Source organism: Acipenser ruthenus, chromosome 19 (assembly GCF_902713425.1).
Source record: "Acipenser ruthenus chromosome 19, fAciRut3.2 maternal haplotype, whole genome shotgun sequence".
NCBI lineage: Eukaryota > Metazoa > Chordata > Actinopteri > Acipenseriformes > Acipenseridae > Acipenser > Acipenser ruthenus.
The window spans coordinates 23,450,810-23,468,663 of NC_081207.1; the positions used below are offsets into that span (position 1 = coordinate 23,450,810).

General features: G+C 35.3%; 1 protein-coding gene across 3 annotated transcripts in view; it reads left to right on the forward strand.

Moving 5' to 3' along the window:
• The window catches only part of LOC117424094 (WW domain-containing oxidoreductase-like), a 375,339-nt gene that overhangs the window by 67,979 nt on the left and 289,506 nt on the right, over window positions 1–17,854 (forward strand). The gene's annotated exons all lie outside the window — the stretch shown is intronic.

Sequence of the window (17,854 nt, forward strand, 5' to 3'; positions counted from 1 at the left end):
CACTACCCTATTAAAAGAACCTCAAAACATCACTGTTTAGTATACTATAATAAACTTGACGCCTCCCATTTTATATACAGTACATTATTTAGAAATTATTAGGAGAACCTTGAAGGTAAATCATTTATACTGTTTTTAAAATCATGCTTATGCCCTTTACATTGTGTGTACTCCTTTGATTAGAAAAAGAGGTTGCTAGTCCATACATATTTTATGCATGTGTGTTCATTACATTTCTCAGCGTATTCCACCATTATTTTCTGATGCAACAATACGTTCTGAATGTGTAGCACAATAATCTCAGATTATTATTACTGATAAAGTAAAGGCAGGGCTGTTACTTCTATGTTCTTGTTTGTTCACAGGCAAAACTTTCAGTAAAAGTACAGGCAACATTTTACAATTGTGACTAAAGCAATACAGAACATTGGTGTGAATCCTTAATATTATGGTTTCAATCAAATTACTGTATAATAAGCTTGTATAATCTTAAAACTGTTTGTAAACTATTCATCTAACAAACCTTTTACATAGATTGTGTTTCCTGTTTGTCCTGTCTTTGGTTTCCTGACCTGTGTGTGTGTGTGTGTGTGTGTGTGTGTGTATATATATATATATATATATATATGTACAGTGTGTGTATATATAGATAGATAGATAGATAGATAGACAGATAGATAGATAATTTCACCAAGAGCAGACTCATTTGATACCAAACCCTCATTTGCAGGGGGGTCCTGACAAATAAAACACCACCAGACAGCAGCAGTCATAAGCAGATACATGTGCATTATATAACAAACTCAATTAGAACACATTACCAGAGTTCAATGCGTAGAACATAAACTGGCAATTATTGTGGCAACGTTGTCTGTTTTAGTATGCTGAAGGAAGCATTGAAACAAAGGCAGGTACAGATACATTTTACAGTGGCATATACATCAAGTGTGTGTGTTGAAAAAGCCTGAATTGTGTTGCTCTGTAACCTGACCACTAGGTGGCCTTGAGGACGAACTATGTCCTGTATTGCATGCTGGCTTTTTTTCAGAGCTTTGCAGAAAGGGGATATTAAGAACGGCAGCTGCATCTTGTAGTCCGCGGTGTCTTTCTCCATTTTTAGATAGCGTAGTCAGAGGAGCATTCAGCTGCTAGCTGGACCACTGGAAGATTTCTCATGGGTTGTAATATAACAGGTTCTGAAGTGCAGTGTGGGGTATCGCACTTAGACTGATAGGAAGCCCAGGGAGGCAATTAAATAAATGTTTTCTGAGGGCATACATTAATGAAAACTACAGAGTGTTACAAATAGTATAGTACACACAGTACACACGCTCAATTAAAATACAAGGTAAAACACATATTTAATTAGACAAAAGTGTTACTTTAACTATATACGTACTGTATAGAATACAGTGCTGCCTCGCTATAAGGCTCTTAATTATAACATGCCTCGGATATAACGCTCCTACAGCATGTCCCCAATTCCCTATACTAGTGATTCATGCAGTGTTTCTACAGTAAATACAGTACCGGTGTTCAAACTGTAAACAACTTCTCAGTCTAACGTCCATTTCTATCTCTCCCTTTTGATACAGTATCTGAAGAAAAGCTGCGCTGGCACTTTATAACACAGACATCTTATTCAGCATTCGTTTTATAACTAAATAAATATTAGGCCTCTTTCCTAATGTATTTACTTTTTTGCTTTCTCCAGCAGCCGAACCTGGGGCGAGCCCATTACCTCTTCCCCTTGCCCGATCCGCTCTCCTTCTCGCACTTGGTTTGCTTTTCTGTCGCTTCGAATTTAACTCCCCAACACCGTTTTAGCCAGGATATTTATAGTTTAAAAACTGCTAATTTAAAACGATCCACGAGTACCTTTTTTTTTTTTTTTTTTTTTGTAAAAAATATAGTATTGATGTATTGATGCTTTATGCATGGTTAATTCACTGAAAGTTACATTTTTGCTTCACTATATGTGCATTATAGAGCGGGTTATTTTATTTTGTATTTTAATCAGATGTGTGTTATGTGTCCCACCCCCTCCCCCGTTTATAACGCTCTTCGGTTATAACGCTCATATTGTGTGTGTCCCGATATTATAGACATTTGATTTGACATACCACCCTAATCCTTATTTACTTGGGCCAAAATTCAATTTGCATACCTGCTAGCTAAAATTCAATTTGCATACCTGCTAGCTTAATCTCAGCATAAGCACCTTCAAAGTGGAATTCTAAATAGGTAAACCAAACCGAAATCATGTTTCAGTTATTTAAGGGATAAGGGAATTTAAGTGGCATTTCGATGTTTTCAAAAGGTTTTTCTTCAAGATGTAAATAATACACTGTTACATAGTGGAGGCAGGAGTGATCAGAGAGTGTGACATTACCTCAAAAGATTGGTGTTAAATTGAGGAAACCGTTCAAGTAGGAAATAAGGTGGCATGTTTTCAACAACAAAAAGAAAGAAAGAAAAAAGATTAATATATCATTTTTTGTTTTTTTTTACTGTATGATTTTAACACCTGCCTGCTTCTTTTCGATGCAACACTTTCAGTCCTCAACCAGAATAATTGGTTAACAATAATGCTATCGATTTGAAGAAAACAAAAATGAAAACAAAATATTTGTAAGCCCAACAAAGAAGATATGAAGCTTAGTGCAGAACTATTTCTTTGTCTGGGAGCCTTACACATTTTGAAAAGTGATTTATGTTGCACAACCACGGAACACAAGTTGATTATACAAACCCGTTTCCATATGTTTACAAATTATATTTAACAGTTTTTACATTCAAAGCTTTCAGATATGTCATACAGTACTGATTAATGACCTCTAGAATAAACTTTTTTGACTTTTGAGAATTCTGCAATTATTATTATTATTAGTTTATTTAGCAGTCGCCTTTATCCAAGGCGACTTACAGAGACTAGGGTGTGTGTACTATGCATCAGCTGCAGAGTCACTTACAACTACGTCTCACCCGAAAGACGGAGCACAAGGAGGTTATGGTCACTTACAACTACGTCTCACACGAAAGACGGAACACAAGGAGGTTAAGTGACTTGCTCAGGGTCACACAATGAGTCAGTGGGTGAGGGGGGATTTGAACCGGGGACCTCCTGGTTACAAGCCCTTTTCTTTAACCACTGGACCACACAGCCTCAATTGCAGTTATTTGGTTGAAAGCAAGTATACGGTGTCCATATTAGGACATCGTCATTCCTCACGTCTCAGCGTCAGTTATCAGGAATTTCTTTGTCATGGATCATTTAGTTTGGCGATCAGTCATCATTTTTTCTATCATCCCTCATGTGTTTTTTATGTCAGCATTTATTTGTTTCAGATATCATTTGTATTTTGTGTCCGCCGTCACTCGAATTTCGAATCACGGAACACCTCTGTCACTCAAATTTCAAGTCGTGGGAAACCTCTTGTCAATGAAATTCTCTGTCAACCATCAGACATTTTTTCTGGGACTTAACTTAACAGCAAGTCACGTTTCTAGGTTTGCATATCCTATTGATTTCATTGGCTACTGTAAATGTCAATCAACTGAGAACAAAGACTTTTCTACACGTGGAGGGGATTAGTTATTAACTGTGGGTTGTATTTTATGTATTTATTTGTTTGCTACGAGCCTAATATATTTGAACATATACAAATACCCTAGCTTAAACCTCATTCATTCAATTGAAAATATGAAGACAAAAAAATAAAAAATAACTAGAAGTAAATGTTAGTATTGTTACGTAAACGAATAAAACGCAAAATAACGCACTTTATTCCTTAAGTGTCATTAGGAGACTATTATTAGAAATTTATTTACGCGTGGATACACCCATAAAGAAATTGCAAGACTCACTGAAGCCATTACGAAAAAAGGCATATCGTAAGTATAGTGTATTACCCACCCTCCCCACACACACTCACATTTTTTTTTTCACACTGCGGACTCACCATGCAGCCACCCAAGAGCTACAGCGTCGGAGGACAACGCAGCTCTCGAGCAGCTTATAGGCAAGCCCGCAGGTGCCCGGCCAGACTACAGGGGTCGCTGGTGCACGGTGAGCTGAGGACACCCTGGCCAACCTAACCCTCCCTCCCCCCGAGCGGCGCTCAGCCAATTGAGTGCCCCCCCCTGGTAGCTCCCGTCCTCGGACGGCAAAGGAATAGCCTGGACTTGAACCGGCGACGTCCAGACTATAGGGCGCATCCTGCACTCTACACGAGTGCTTTTACTGGATACGCCACTCGGGGGGGCCCCACACTCACATTTTAAAACTATACTATGTGAAGCTAACACAGCGTATCTACAGTAATGCTATTTAGAGTTCTTAAGTTGTAAAAATTGTAAACCATACAATATATGTTTAGTAGCTGAAACTAGATTTATATGCTGTGAAATATCTTCTTTATACAGTACGGTATAAGTTCTGTACAGTATACAAATAATGACTATACATATGTGTAGGAAACACAACAAAGACAGCTGGTTGCTGCACAAACAAACTGTCTATCTGTCTGTCTGTCTATTCATAAGTAAGTCATGGCATGGGATAATCTAGTTCCATGTAGTTTTGTTTAATATGTATGTATCTTTATTTGCGAAACTATATATATTGGCTATTAATATCTATGTTATGATATCTAAAGATGTAATATGTAGAATGATTAACAATGATCCTTTTAATACAACATATCACTAGAGGTATTTTCACACAATCACCTGTGGGTTTTGTCTGACTGAATTTGAAATGATTTCAGGAATACAATGTGCTGTTAAATACATAAGGACCAAGGCCTTTCAAGAGTCATCATCCTGAATAATCGCTAAAAGCAAGTTTATAGTCTGTGAGAACATTTTAAAAGCATAAGTCATAATATTAAATAACTTTTGTCGCATCTGAAAAAGAAAGGCCCTGTTTGTGGACAGGTTTTTATTAATTTAGTGCTCTTTATATGCATCCTGGGTCCAGAGAATATACATCTGTTTGTCAGAGAGACAACTTAAAAGATCAAAGAGCCTCAAAACACTTAAACACATCCACGTATCCTTGCTTCTACACTAAAAGCAAAGTACAAACGCTTCAAAGTACAGTGCTATATTATATACAATGCAGATTCACTCAGTGTTTGATAAATATTAATCACATTTCAATGAGAACGCATCTTTGTATTTGGCTTATAAAAATGGAAATTTCCAAATATGCAGGAGTAAATCTTCCACTATTGGTAATAAAAAATACACTTATTTGAGGAAAGGTACAAAACGCATTATCATGTACTATTCCTGAAAGGACACATTGTTCACCAGAAGTTACTCTAGCTATAAAACAACATTTCTGAGATAAAAGGGCTTCTAAGTACTACAGCTTTGATTTCTTTCCTTAAGCAAGTTTAAGAAGAAAAACAAACAAAACAAAAAAAAAAACATACTTTTATTTTTTGTATCTCTGGTAAATTTCTATTTTACCTTCTCAAAATGCTTTCAGCATCACCTGACCAGTGTGTAAATATGTAATTGTTGAGCTTACTTGTAACTATTAGAAAGTCATATTAGATTTTATTAAAATACTGCCATTAGGGTATTGGGAAAGTGGCACATATCTTTAGAAATTGTGCATCATTTGCAAACTGGGAGTAAATCTTTCAATACCTCTGACGATAAAGATGAATTATTTCAAGCCACATCGCGTTGAAATGCAAATTTAATTTCCCCTCCTTGTACTGTTAGGTTCTTTTTCTCCTAACTAACAGACACTTACAGAAGATGTAAATAGTCTGGACAATTTTACTGAGAAGAAGAAATTAAGAATAATGATGCCGCATAGAGTGAAGACAACCTTGTACACCTTTTGTATTGATCTCAGTTTTGATATTACTCTGTACAGCAATATACATCTACAGCAGACCTGCTTCTTCTCCTGTGCATGCATAAGCGGAGTACAATGTTACATGAATCATTTTAATAGACTGGGTCCCCTAAGTCAGTTCTTAAATTACAAATCATTGGAAACGAATATAATAAACACTCTTTGGAGTCCAACCTGAACTTCTGATGAGCCACTGATAGAAACCCCATTGGATTTTAATAAAAAAAAAAAAGGTCAAAAAAGAGATACTGTATTATCAAATGAATAACTGTTTGATCTCAAGTACTGTTTAAGATGCAGAATACTTGTTTGGTATAGTTATTTCATTCAGGAAAACAGAGCTGCCGTGGGTTAAATGTAATTGAAATGCAAGTTCTAAATAACTACTGTAGGAGTGTATGTGTAAGTGGTGCAGTCAAATGGCAAACACATTTGAATTAATCTTTACATGATTCAATGCAAGTCCGCATCAAATGAAATAAAGGAACAATGCATTTGGATGTTAACATGCATATTCTTAATGGATAACATTTTATTTTGTGTATATTAGTGTTCGACTGCATTTTTGTTTTTATGGATGCACATTTTTATGACAAATGATTAATTTCATCTACATATTGTTGTTCAGTAGGGAGGGCCCAAGACACTGGGATATTTTAATAGTGGCCAAGCTTATTATTTTTTCTAGTCAGGGAATATAGCATTATTGTTTAGAGGTTTTTGATATGTATTAAAAGTCAATTAGAAAAAGGGGCAGTGCGGATTCATTTAGAAGAATGTCTGCTAAACTGAAATCTTTTGTCAAGACTTGTCGAAAACAATGTAGGTGTTTTGCACTTACAATGACACTGCAGTAAATTCCCTTGTTGTGATCTGTTCCTTATAAACATCAGCTCATTGAGAGAACTTTCTGTCAGCCCCAGTCAATTTGGAGTCATTCACACTCGGGGAAAACAAAAGTTATACAATTGGCTACGCTAAAAGAAGTACCCTTTTAATATGTTTTTTTTTACATTATACAACCTTGGAGGTCCTTGAAAATCTTAAAATGCTTCATATAACTTAGATTCATATTTGAAGTGTTTTGCTCTTGCATGCTTCAGATTCCCTACATTTTGAACCCATTCCAGTGCTTAGACGTGTTTAGGAACTTTTCTTGCTCAGTGTTCTGTTGCCTTGTCTTTTCAGTCTACAGCCTCTAAATCACTTGTCATAACAGCCTGCGGTCCTGTTTTAACAGCTTTCAGTTAAAAATCTAACAGGCTGCAATTATGTCGGAGAGCTTTCTTTTAAATATTGAAACACCTAAACAACATTGTAGCAGTGTCAAAACTGCAGGAGCTTGAAGCAAAACAAGCATTAAATCATTTAGCGTGGCCTGACCCTGGCTGCTTAATATGCTGGATACAGTTGCTGGTCGCAAAACAATGTTTGTGGTGTTGTTAGTGCAGCACTGCTTACAAGAAGTAGTTTAAGAAACTGCAGCCTCAGTAAATCTGGTTAAAAGATGCAGTTTATGGAGGCTGTATATAATAATAAAAAAAAAAAAAAATACTTTCACAGCCAGTGGATTTTGACTGTGTATGACCTTACAGAAGTTATTTTCTTAGCAGATGCCCTTATCCATGGCGAATTACAATTGTTACAAGATATCACATTATTTTTTTTTACATACAATTACATTATTTTTTTTGCACATTATTTTTACATACAATTACCCATTTATACAGTTGGGTTTTTACTGGAGCAATCTAGGTGTAAAGTACCTTGCTCAAGGGTACAGCAGCAGTGTCCCCCACCTGGTATTGAACCTACAACCCTCTGGTCAAGAGTCCAGAGCCCTAACCACTACTCCACACTGCTGCCCCAGTTATTTTACTTCAGTGGATATTCCTAGGAGTTCATTTAAAAGGCAAAATGTGTGCTTGTGAAGGACTATATCTGGAATGAACATAAAGGGATTTTTTTTTTTTTTTAATAAACAAACAGGTGTTTATTACATATACGAAAGTACTAATAAAAACCTTGAGAAAAGCATGTTCCTCTTTTCAATAAAACAATATAGAAAAGGTTTGCACTCAAATGTTGTATCATATTTGTATTTGTGTTCTGCATTGTACACTAACTATGTAATATAAGTAGCCTTGACAGAAGACAATATTCAGTAGTCTCCATCTCAAGTTGTGCAATTACGTTTGATATTAACTGATATTATAGTGTTTATGAAGTGTTATTATACATGCAAATGTAAATAGTGGAGTTAAAGGACAGTTTTTCTGGTGTGAAGAGTATGTAATAATCACTACTTTATTAAACCTTTTTTTTTTTTTAATAGAAGTCAGGTACGTTAGTCTCTGTGTTAAAAATCACATGTACTACTACCCAGCTGGTTCCACTAATAACCTGCTCTATAAACGGCCTGAGTGCATGCCGAAATATTACATCATGTCTGTCTTACTTCTTCAAAAATACACAAATGTATTATTATTATTATTATTATTATTATTATTATTATTATTATTATCATACATTGCTGTTATTAAGTTTTACCATTGACTTTCTGGAGAGCCCTAAAGCAAATCTTTATATATCCAATAAAATAGGTAGGAGAGTTATATTAGGGACCAGCCTAGGTTGTTGTAATGCAGAAGGTCTTTTGTTGTTGTTGTTGTTGTTGTTGTTGTTGTTGTTGTTGTTTTTTCTTTGGGGGGGGGGGATTTCTATTTTATTTAGCGATATGAGATGTAATACATTTTAACATGCACATTTATCATGTTAATAGTCAGATTGCCTCCAGGACACCATAGTAGATGAGAGGATGTGTTATTCCAGGTTAATTAATAATATAATGAGTAAATAATACATACACACAGTAGCAGCATTGTGGTATACTTGTCCCATGAGCCCAATTAAAAATAAATAAATAAACAAATAAATAAATGCATTAATAAGTAGCCCAGCCAACAAGAACTGATCCCTTCCTAATATATATGTATGTATGTATATGTATGTGTGTGTGTGTGTGTCTATATATATATATATATATATATATATATATATATATATATATATATATATATATATATATATATTACTTGTAGAAAATACAGATGCCGGCGGTATGCTCTGATGAAGACAACATGTAGAAATGCGGCAGCATATCTGTTTTTACCTTGTTTTAATGAATAAAGTATGAATAATTGAGAGACACGTTTGGAATATAGACTTATTTAGCTGGAGTTGCTGTCTTTTCTCTTCGGTGGTGGCAAAATCTGAGAAGTGTTTTTTACATACATATTATTACATAGTCTGGACAATTTTACTGAGAAGGAGAAATTACATGTATTACTGTTGGAGCATCTAGCACTTTCAGAATCGCCCTCCTATTCCCTCACCACTGGTATACATTCACTTATTTTACAAATCAGTCCACGTTGACATTACAATCTACACCTTGATTTCTTAAAAACTTGAAGATCATCTACAGTAGCCTTTTATAAGTGGGACCTTGTCAAAGAAAGAAGAAATCAGTTTATAAGAGTTAACTTGTGAAAATTGCATATTCTCCCTTCATCTGCTGAACAGACACTTTTCCTTTTCCTCAAGAGGACACAGGCTCTTTATTAATTGCGGCAAGTGGATATGTATGAAAGTTTAAGGGTCCCTCTGCCCGGTCTCCTGTGCTCCATCATTACTCTTTTTGGAGAGAAAGATAGCGTGATGGAGCGCTTGCAGGGCGGATCGAGCTGGGGGCAGAGGGAGAAAGGGTGTAATTAGTGAGTTACATGGGGGCCAAACAGAAGACTCAGCCAGGTGTAGAGGAGATTGGTTGGTATTTATGAACGAATGTCATAATTGTGACAGGATGATGAATTAGCCCCAGACTCTGCCTTTTTTTTTTTTTCTTTAAGAAAAAATCAAAAAAAGGTCTAACACTGATGAGTGGTTTTTGTGTGGTCTATTTAAGGGAAGGTCCTGTGGTTTTTACCCAGCCTCCAAAGCCAAACGCCTAGCTTCTTTCTGCCCTGGGAAGAATTACACTTATTATAAAATGTTTCCAAGTACATGTACGCAATACCCTAACCCCAGCCCTAACCCCAACCATTAATACTGCAGTGAGTTATGACTAGAGAAAGTTATAGGAAATTAAGATATTTCAGAAGAACAAGCTTACGTTCTCCTTATCCAAGAAGTTTTATATAAATCAACACAAGTTTTTAAAATTATATATTATTATTATTATTATTATTATTATTTTTTAAAGTAAGGTGACCAGATGACCCGTTTTGGATGGGACAGTCCCACTTATGGAACACTGGTCCCATTGTCAATAGAACCTTTCTTGAGATGCTCATTTACCATTGTATTGTGTTGGAATTATTCTCTTCATCTATGATATTTGTATGTCTGCGTGCAAATGACTTTGCTTCGTGTGTAGCTATAGGCGACAGTTGTGGAAATTGTAACGTCACATCACCATGCCATGGTTCAAGCGCAGTGCGCTGAAGCTTGTCATGGTTTGAACACCGTGCATCAAAATAGCCCATCGCAACAATAGGAGGGGCTGTAAAACATGATAAAAGTATTTGGAAACATATTTTCTATTGAAATATGTATATATTCACTTTTAGTTCACCAAATTTGTAAAATTAATATTGTAAATATGAATTTTACAAATTTTCTGAATTATTTATTTATGTATTTATTTATTTATTTATTTATTTAAGTATACATGTTATGTTGTTTTTAGCAATAATGAAATACAAGAGTTTCAGGTATACTGGTGCCAATTTAATTTCTTAAAAAAATACATTTACATTGATAGTTGAGTACTGTATATGATACCAGTAGTTTAAAACAATTACACAAAAAGAATAACGTCTTTGTTTCATTTTACCTTTCTTTAAAACATATCTAAATAAGCTACCTTAGAGGCAGGATAAATCTCTTTAATTTGGTGACCCCTTATGTGTCTATCTGTGTTAAATGTATTATAGAAGAAGTATATTTTATCCTGCAAAGTTTAAGTAAAAAACAGACCATGAAGTACTCATATTTAAGATTAATGTTATCTGTTGCACACGTGTGATGGCTATATAAGGTATTTATATAAGTTATATAAGTATTTTACTTTATCACAGCTATTAGTTTAATAGAAGAAAAACAACACATTGATAAAAAAACATGTTTGTCCTTCAGCAAAAGAGGCAAATGTCAGGGCTGAAATTACTGGGGATTCCTTAAAACAGAAAGGAACCTGTTAAAAACGTGTTAATTGTATGATGACATTTCCTGCCTTGTCTATGCAGTTTTTCAGTACCAATCAATGGTAATGAGAAAGGGATTCATGACAATCTGAAAACTTCCTTGTGTATTTTACATAGGCTAATGCTGGTGCTTATATTAAGGAAGATTAAATAGTAATCCTTTCGGAAGTAAAGAAGTGACAGCATTTCATTTTATCAAAAAATGAATACGATGTAATCTTATTACACCTGGATCCATGTCTCAGCCTATACTGTTGACTCAAAAAAATTAACTCCAGCCAAGATCAGCAAAGAAATTAGCCTTGGTAAAATGCGTCGTTATCTATTATTTAGATTGTCAGGAGACGCTGTCTCATAATCATTGATTGGTACCGAAGAATGGGATAAGCAGGAAATTTCATCATGCAATTAACACATTTTTATAGGTTCCTTTCCGTTTTAAGCGATGCCCGTCAGCTTACAACATGTTAAAGGGAGAATTTGGAAATACAACCAAAATATGGATTACTATTACTATACTTAATAACTACTTCAGAAGGAAATTCCTATTTCTGCAATCAGGACAGCTTCTAAACGAAAAGCTGATTAGTGGGCTTAATTTATTGCACACAGTCAAAAGAGGATATTTAACCATGTCATCACCTTTTAATAGTAATTTTATAGTAGAAAGTGGCTGAAAATTAACCTAGTATCTATTAATCATGACACACTAATGATCCAAGCAGAAACTGCAATAGAAAAAATATACAGAACAAATACCATGTCATATTAAATGGTAATAAATTCAATATTTTGAAAAAAAAAAAAATAGATTTTATGAATAAACCGTTTAATAAATAGAAATATTGAGATATGTAATGTTTTCATACAGGAAGGGCCTGGTTTGCAGATTGGACACTGGAGGATCGCATAGAGAAAGAGCAAGATGGAAAGTGGAAATCAAAGAGAGAAGATGCAGTTTCGTAGTCAGAAAAAGGACTAGATTTGCAGCAGATCAGCAATAAAATAGAATCTCAGAATTTGATATTATTGAATTGCTACTGTGTAATGTAATAACTATACTTGTGTAGAAATGACATTACAAAGACAATAAAGATAATTTATTCATAAAAAGTTTTTGAAAGTAAAATAGTCCACTCTAAATATCACCATGAGTCTCTGCATTTACTTTCAATATGATATCAGACACTGCCAAAGTGAAATAAAAACCAGAGAGCTTCCCCGTAGCTTGGACATTGGAAGTTATGGAGTCCCAGTTTAAGGGCTTAAAAATCTGGTCACCTTATTTTTGAGTAATATTTAGTTAGATACTGGAGCTGCTTCAGCAGATTAAGTGAAAAGCTGCTATTTTGTTCGGCCGCCTGCAAGGTTTGCGGGAGACTGCCGGTTTGGCTTGACTTTACTGAGTCTTTGTTACACAGGAAGAAGACTTGCTAGCAGAACACCACTGTTGCCTGGCAGTGGTGCTATAGCAGGAAATTGGGAGATGAAATTAAAAACAAAAAAGTAAAGGATCTGATCATCTAAACCAACAGTTGGATAAGTGCATGTTTAACCATAAATATATATATTCTTTAATAGTGTAAACATTTGAACCTTGTGTGAAACAGTTGTTTATCATTTCAACTTATTGCCATGCATTTATATTTTGCTCTTGTGTTTATTTCAAATTGTACATTTCTTTCACATACAGTGGGGTACATGGCATCTAGGAATTTAAGTTTTAGCTGATTCACAAAATCTTTTTTTTTTTCTGTATGGAGCGTTCAGCCTTTGTACTCAAAATATTACCTACTGATAACCGTGTATCTGTATGTTCAATTTTTATCCCCAGCTGATTTATGACTTTATGATTTACATTTTTTTAATGTTTATTTTTAGAAACATTTGGGCTTTTTACAGAGAAAATGCAGTCTTTATCTGAGCTTTTATATCATCTAAAATATGAATTGTTCTGTTCTTTCTGCTATTGTCTATTAGTGCTGGTGTTTTGATGCATCCTGTAAACTGCTTGAGTCAAACAACAGCACAGATGGGACTCACAGTGTGCATGGCACCTCTATTGCAACAAAATACACTGACCTGCACCATAACCATGTTATTGTATATGTCCAATCCAAGCTGGAACGGTATTTAAATTATTGACAATGTATGTAAATTATTGACAATGTAAGGAGGCTGTGCAGTCCAGTGGTTAAAGAAAAGGGCGTGTAACCAGGAGGTCCCCGGTTCAAATCCCACCTCAGCCACTGACTCATTGCGTGATCCTGAGCAAGTCACTTAACCTCCTTGTGCTCCGTCTTTCGGGTGAGACGTAATTGTAAGTGACTGTGCAGCTGATGCATAGTTCACACACGCTAGTCTCTGTAAGTCGCCTTGGATAAAGGTGTCTGCTAAATAAACAAATAATAATAATAACATTACAACAACAGTTTCTGCATTTACATACCCGAGTCATTGAATGGCATTTGGTTGACACCCATACTGTACTGTATGCAGACCCACTTTCCCTAACACATTTCTTAATAAAAATGAACTTTATAAATCAACTGCATGTTATTAAGAAACAGAGCCTGTTGGGTCTTCAGTTTCACATACTTGTACATCACACCTAAGCAGGAACTGTCATTGCAGAATTACCATTTTTGCAACAGCACAAACTCAATTACACCAGGGAGCAAGCTGAGGCCACCTTAGCTGGGCAGGGGACCTGTGCAGCCATCGGATCAGAATGATTTTTGATCACTTAAGTGAGGGCAGTATTGAAGCCTAAACCCTTGAGGTGATAGGCCAGTGCATTAAAGCAGTGCATTATTTCCCTGTTCCAGCCAGCTGGTTCCATTACATGCTATCCCATAACTATTAAATGGGTCAGTAGAAAGTCTTGCCTTTAGATTGAATAAAAGGGAGTTCAATTGAACTGATACTTCTAGTTTTATTGGATAGGAAAATAAGATTTATAATGTCATTATTTCTGCACTTGAGTGAAACTTGTTGGGAGAGTAAGACGTATATGCACGAGCTATATGAATAGTGTCTAATTAGAAGGCATACTTATGTATTATGTGTTTACCTGTAAATATATGAACACTTTGAGAATCCCCTTCAAATTGCCCTTATGTATTCAGGGAGGTATCCATTTTTTAAATCCTCAACGAATGGGGGAAATGGTTGATGTTACGCTTTCATGAGTTTCTGAAGTTTGTTGCCAGTTTTAATTGTCACATATGCACCATTTTGCTTTCTCCTGTTTTGAATCAGTAATTGAAAAGAATGTAAACAGATTTGAAGTTCCAAGTAGCAAAAATAACCCAGACCCCAAAGCTCTTTGGTTCAAACAAAATGCCAACAGTATAATATTACAAAATTCATAAATTAGGTTAGTATTGTGTCCTATATTTTGGCTGTTTTGCTGTGCATGTATGATCTAAATGTTTTACATTGTGTAAACATAATAGCAGCAACAGCCACACTCCGAGGAATCCTATTAATATATAAATACACTTGCTCAATTCTTGGCAAATATATTGCATTAAGGGACCATGTCTACAGTTCAGGCTGTATGATCCTGGTTTCAATATACAGTTAAACACTTGAGTGCAGGGTCATCTTGTGCATCCAGGATGTCAGCATTTATACACACGAGTACTACATATTGTTTTTTTTTTTTCTTATTGGTGTATGTCTGTACATAGTAACAACACAGGGAAGGAGTTCGAACTGTTCCTTGTAAAAAAAAATCCTTAACACAACTTCCCACATTTTAGGATTAGATCAATGGCATTTGCAGCGTCAAGTGAGATATCAGATGCAAGCTTTAAGAGACCTGGACCCAGGGCTTTAAAAGAGGACACAAAGATAATGTATGTGTTGTTTGCGAAATACTTCAGACGGGACGTACCGGATGAGCACACACAGTATTTCATGAGACCGAAGGGCAAATAAAGTGCATTACCTGTGAAGGCGATGTGTGCTGTTCCTACAGTGGATTAGAGGAGACTGAGATTTATCACCTCTTGCAGTATTTGCAGTATGACATTCAAGGTGTTTGGATTGTAGCTGCAACGATTTGCAATTGGTGCATTGTTGACTCATGAGATACATTTCTTGCATGTGCAAAGAACACATTTATGTATTTATGAAAAAATACAATAAATAAACTATTTAATATTAATATTTTGTGTGCACCATAAATCTGTTCTTTGCACATGCAAGAAATTGGATGTATGTTTATTCCGCTTGGCGGCACCTTTTGAAGAATGTTTATTTATTTTTTATTTTTTGGAGAACTCCTTTAGTGCAATATGGTTAATTCCTATATATGGCTTTTTACATGCTTTTTTGCCCTCTTTGCGGACAATAAAGTTTATTTTCTTCAGAAGGTTACGCCTTTTTCATTTGGATATTCTCCAATCCTTTTTTTTCCAGGGGTATATCATTTGAACCACAGCATTTAATAGTGCACCCTATTCATAGACTAATGAATGTCACTTATGCTTAACCACTAATCAGAAGAAGATAGGAGTACAGCTGTTACAAATTCAGAAACCTAGAAATTAGCTAACAGTTTTTTCTATATATGTTTCCAAATTTACATGTGTAGATTCCTTTATTCATGAACAGTGCTGGCAAAAACTGTCCAAACTTTCATGCTTCATTTCCTCTTGCCATTAGGCAGCCTGACTGAGAACCACCGTCCAATGAATCCATAGATCTGTGAAATGTAGTTCTCTTTACAGTCACTCCTGTTTGTTGTGGTGCATACTGTTAGTGTGGGAATTGGAAATAAAGTTTGACAATGCATAACAGAGCTGGCGTCAAGGAAGTACTGTAAGTATTACAATCAAAATAACCACAAGCACTTACTGGGACTGTTCATGTACATACATTGAATTGTATTGTTAGTTGTCTGGGTTGTTTTGGAAAGAATATTTGTATTTCTTTCACAAGCTTCCCTACTGCATGTTTGTAGCTGCCTGAATTGAAATATCTGTGTTGGAGTGGGGGGTTGGAATTCTCTTGAAATAGGGCCCAGCAAAAGGATTTAGAGCTACAGTGTCCTTTTTGCAGTACTTTTGATAGCAATGAAAGCAAGTCATACAGTTACACTGCACATAATTAATTGAAGCTGAAACTGGTTACATTTACCCTGGCTGGGAAATACTGCCTTTTGTACCCAGGTCTTATCATTACAAAAGAAATGTCTGAGCTTTGGAATGGCCCTTACCAAATTGGAGTAACTTGTAAGTAATGTTTTAGAATGTTTAGCACATGCTTTACTAAGTACTAATACATAGACATTCCAATCATACATGTTTTCAATCTAATTATATATAGTGGTAGCCATCGAAAGTTACAACTTTCCTACGGAATCCCACAGGAAGTTGCGCTGCAATGTTTAATGCTGCAGTGTATTCAAAACATGTTCAGTGTTTTTACATTGCAAAGCCCCACTACTTTCAATTTCAATAAAATGACACTTCATAAATGGAATTCATTATTTTTGTGAAAAAAATAGTGCATTTGTGACTTTTAACTTCTTCATAAATCGCTGAACATTCCAGAATGCTTAGCTAAAACTGTTCTTAGCTAAAACTGTTGTACCATAAACTAAACGAAATATGCAAACGTTTTGCTGATGCCTTCCTCCGTGTTGTTATTTCCATTTTAATCTAATATTTTTTAACTATTACAATAATTTGATCAATACTGTCACACAGGCGATTGTATTGCTTCAATTTAAATACCTTGGGTGCTTTATACATAGGCGGTGTATAGTGGGGAAATATCAAATATGATGTATAAAATTGGTAAAACCTAATTTACTCCACAAAAAAAATTAAAAAAAATAATGACTACACGTTATTGCATGAGATGAAATCCTTTGTCGACACCTACCGTATAAAGCTTTCTCCTTTAGCCTACCAAGTAGAGTTCTTGCTCTTCCATTTATCTGGTTTAACTGTTTATCGTAAATTGCCTTTCAGTCAGTGTACTATTTCCTTAACTTGATTTTAAGAAGTAGCACACAGAATCACATAGAGCAGTTCTGACACAACCCTGTTTATCGTTGTATTGCAATGTTATAAGAATGTAGCTTATTTTTGATAGCAGTGTACTTTGGTCTCGAGGTCAGTAGTCTCCAGAGAGTTTGAGTTGCCCAGAACCTCAGCTCTAGACCTTCTGAACACTTATTCCGTGTCAAATGTAATCCTGTTTTTTTTTTTTCATGCTGTAGATAATAAATCTTGTGGCCCTCCTTGGGGGGGGGGGGGGGGGGGAGGATTGTATTTATAGTTGTAATAAAAATAAACCAGTTAGTTGTGGCTCCACCTGACATTTAGCAGCCTGTTTGAGCAAGCTCTTTCTGTCTTTGTGCAGCATGAAACATATTTTGTGACTTTGTAAATACAGCCAGAACTGAAGCCTCCTTTTTCATTTTTAAAGAATGAATATTTTAAGATCACTGTTTGTCTGCACTTTTAAAAAGCTAAAGTTTAGGGTTAGGGTTAGGGTTAGGTTTGTTTACCTATTATAAACATTTGTATAATACATGTGAGTAGAAGTGGTGGTACTGTATATTTAAACTATACAGTATCTTATTTGTTATTGCCTTTTGGTATTTATGGTTTAACTTTAATATGCTATTATTTATTGGTGCATAATATGCTTTGAAAATACTTTAGTAGTGTAAAAAGAAAACCACACA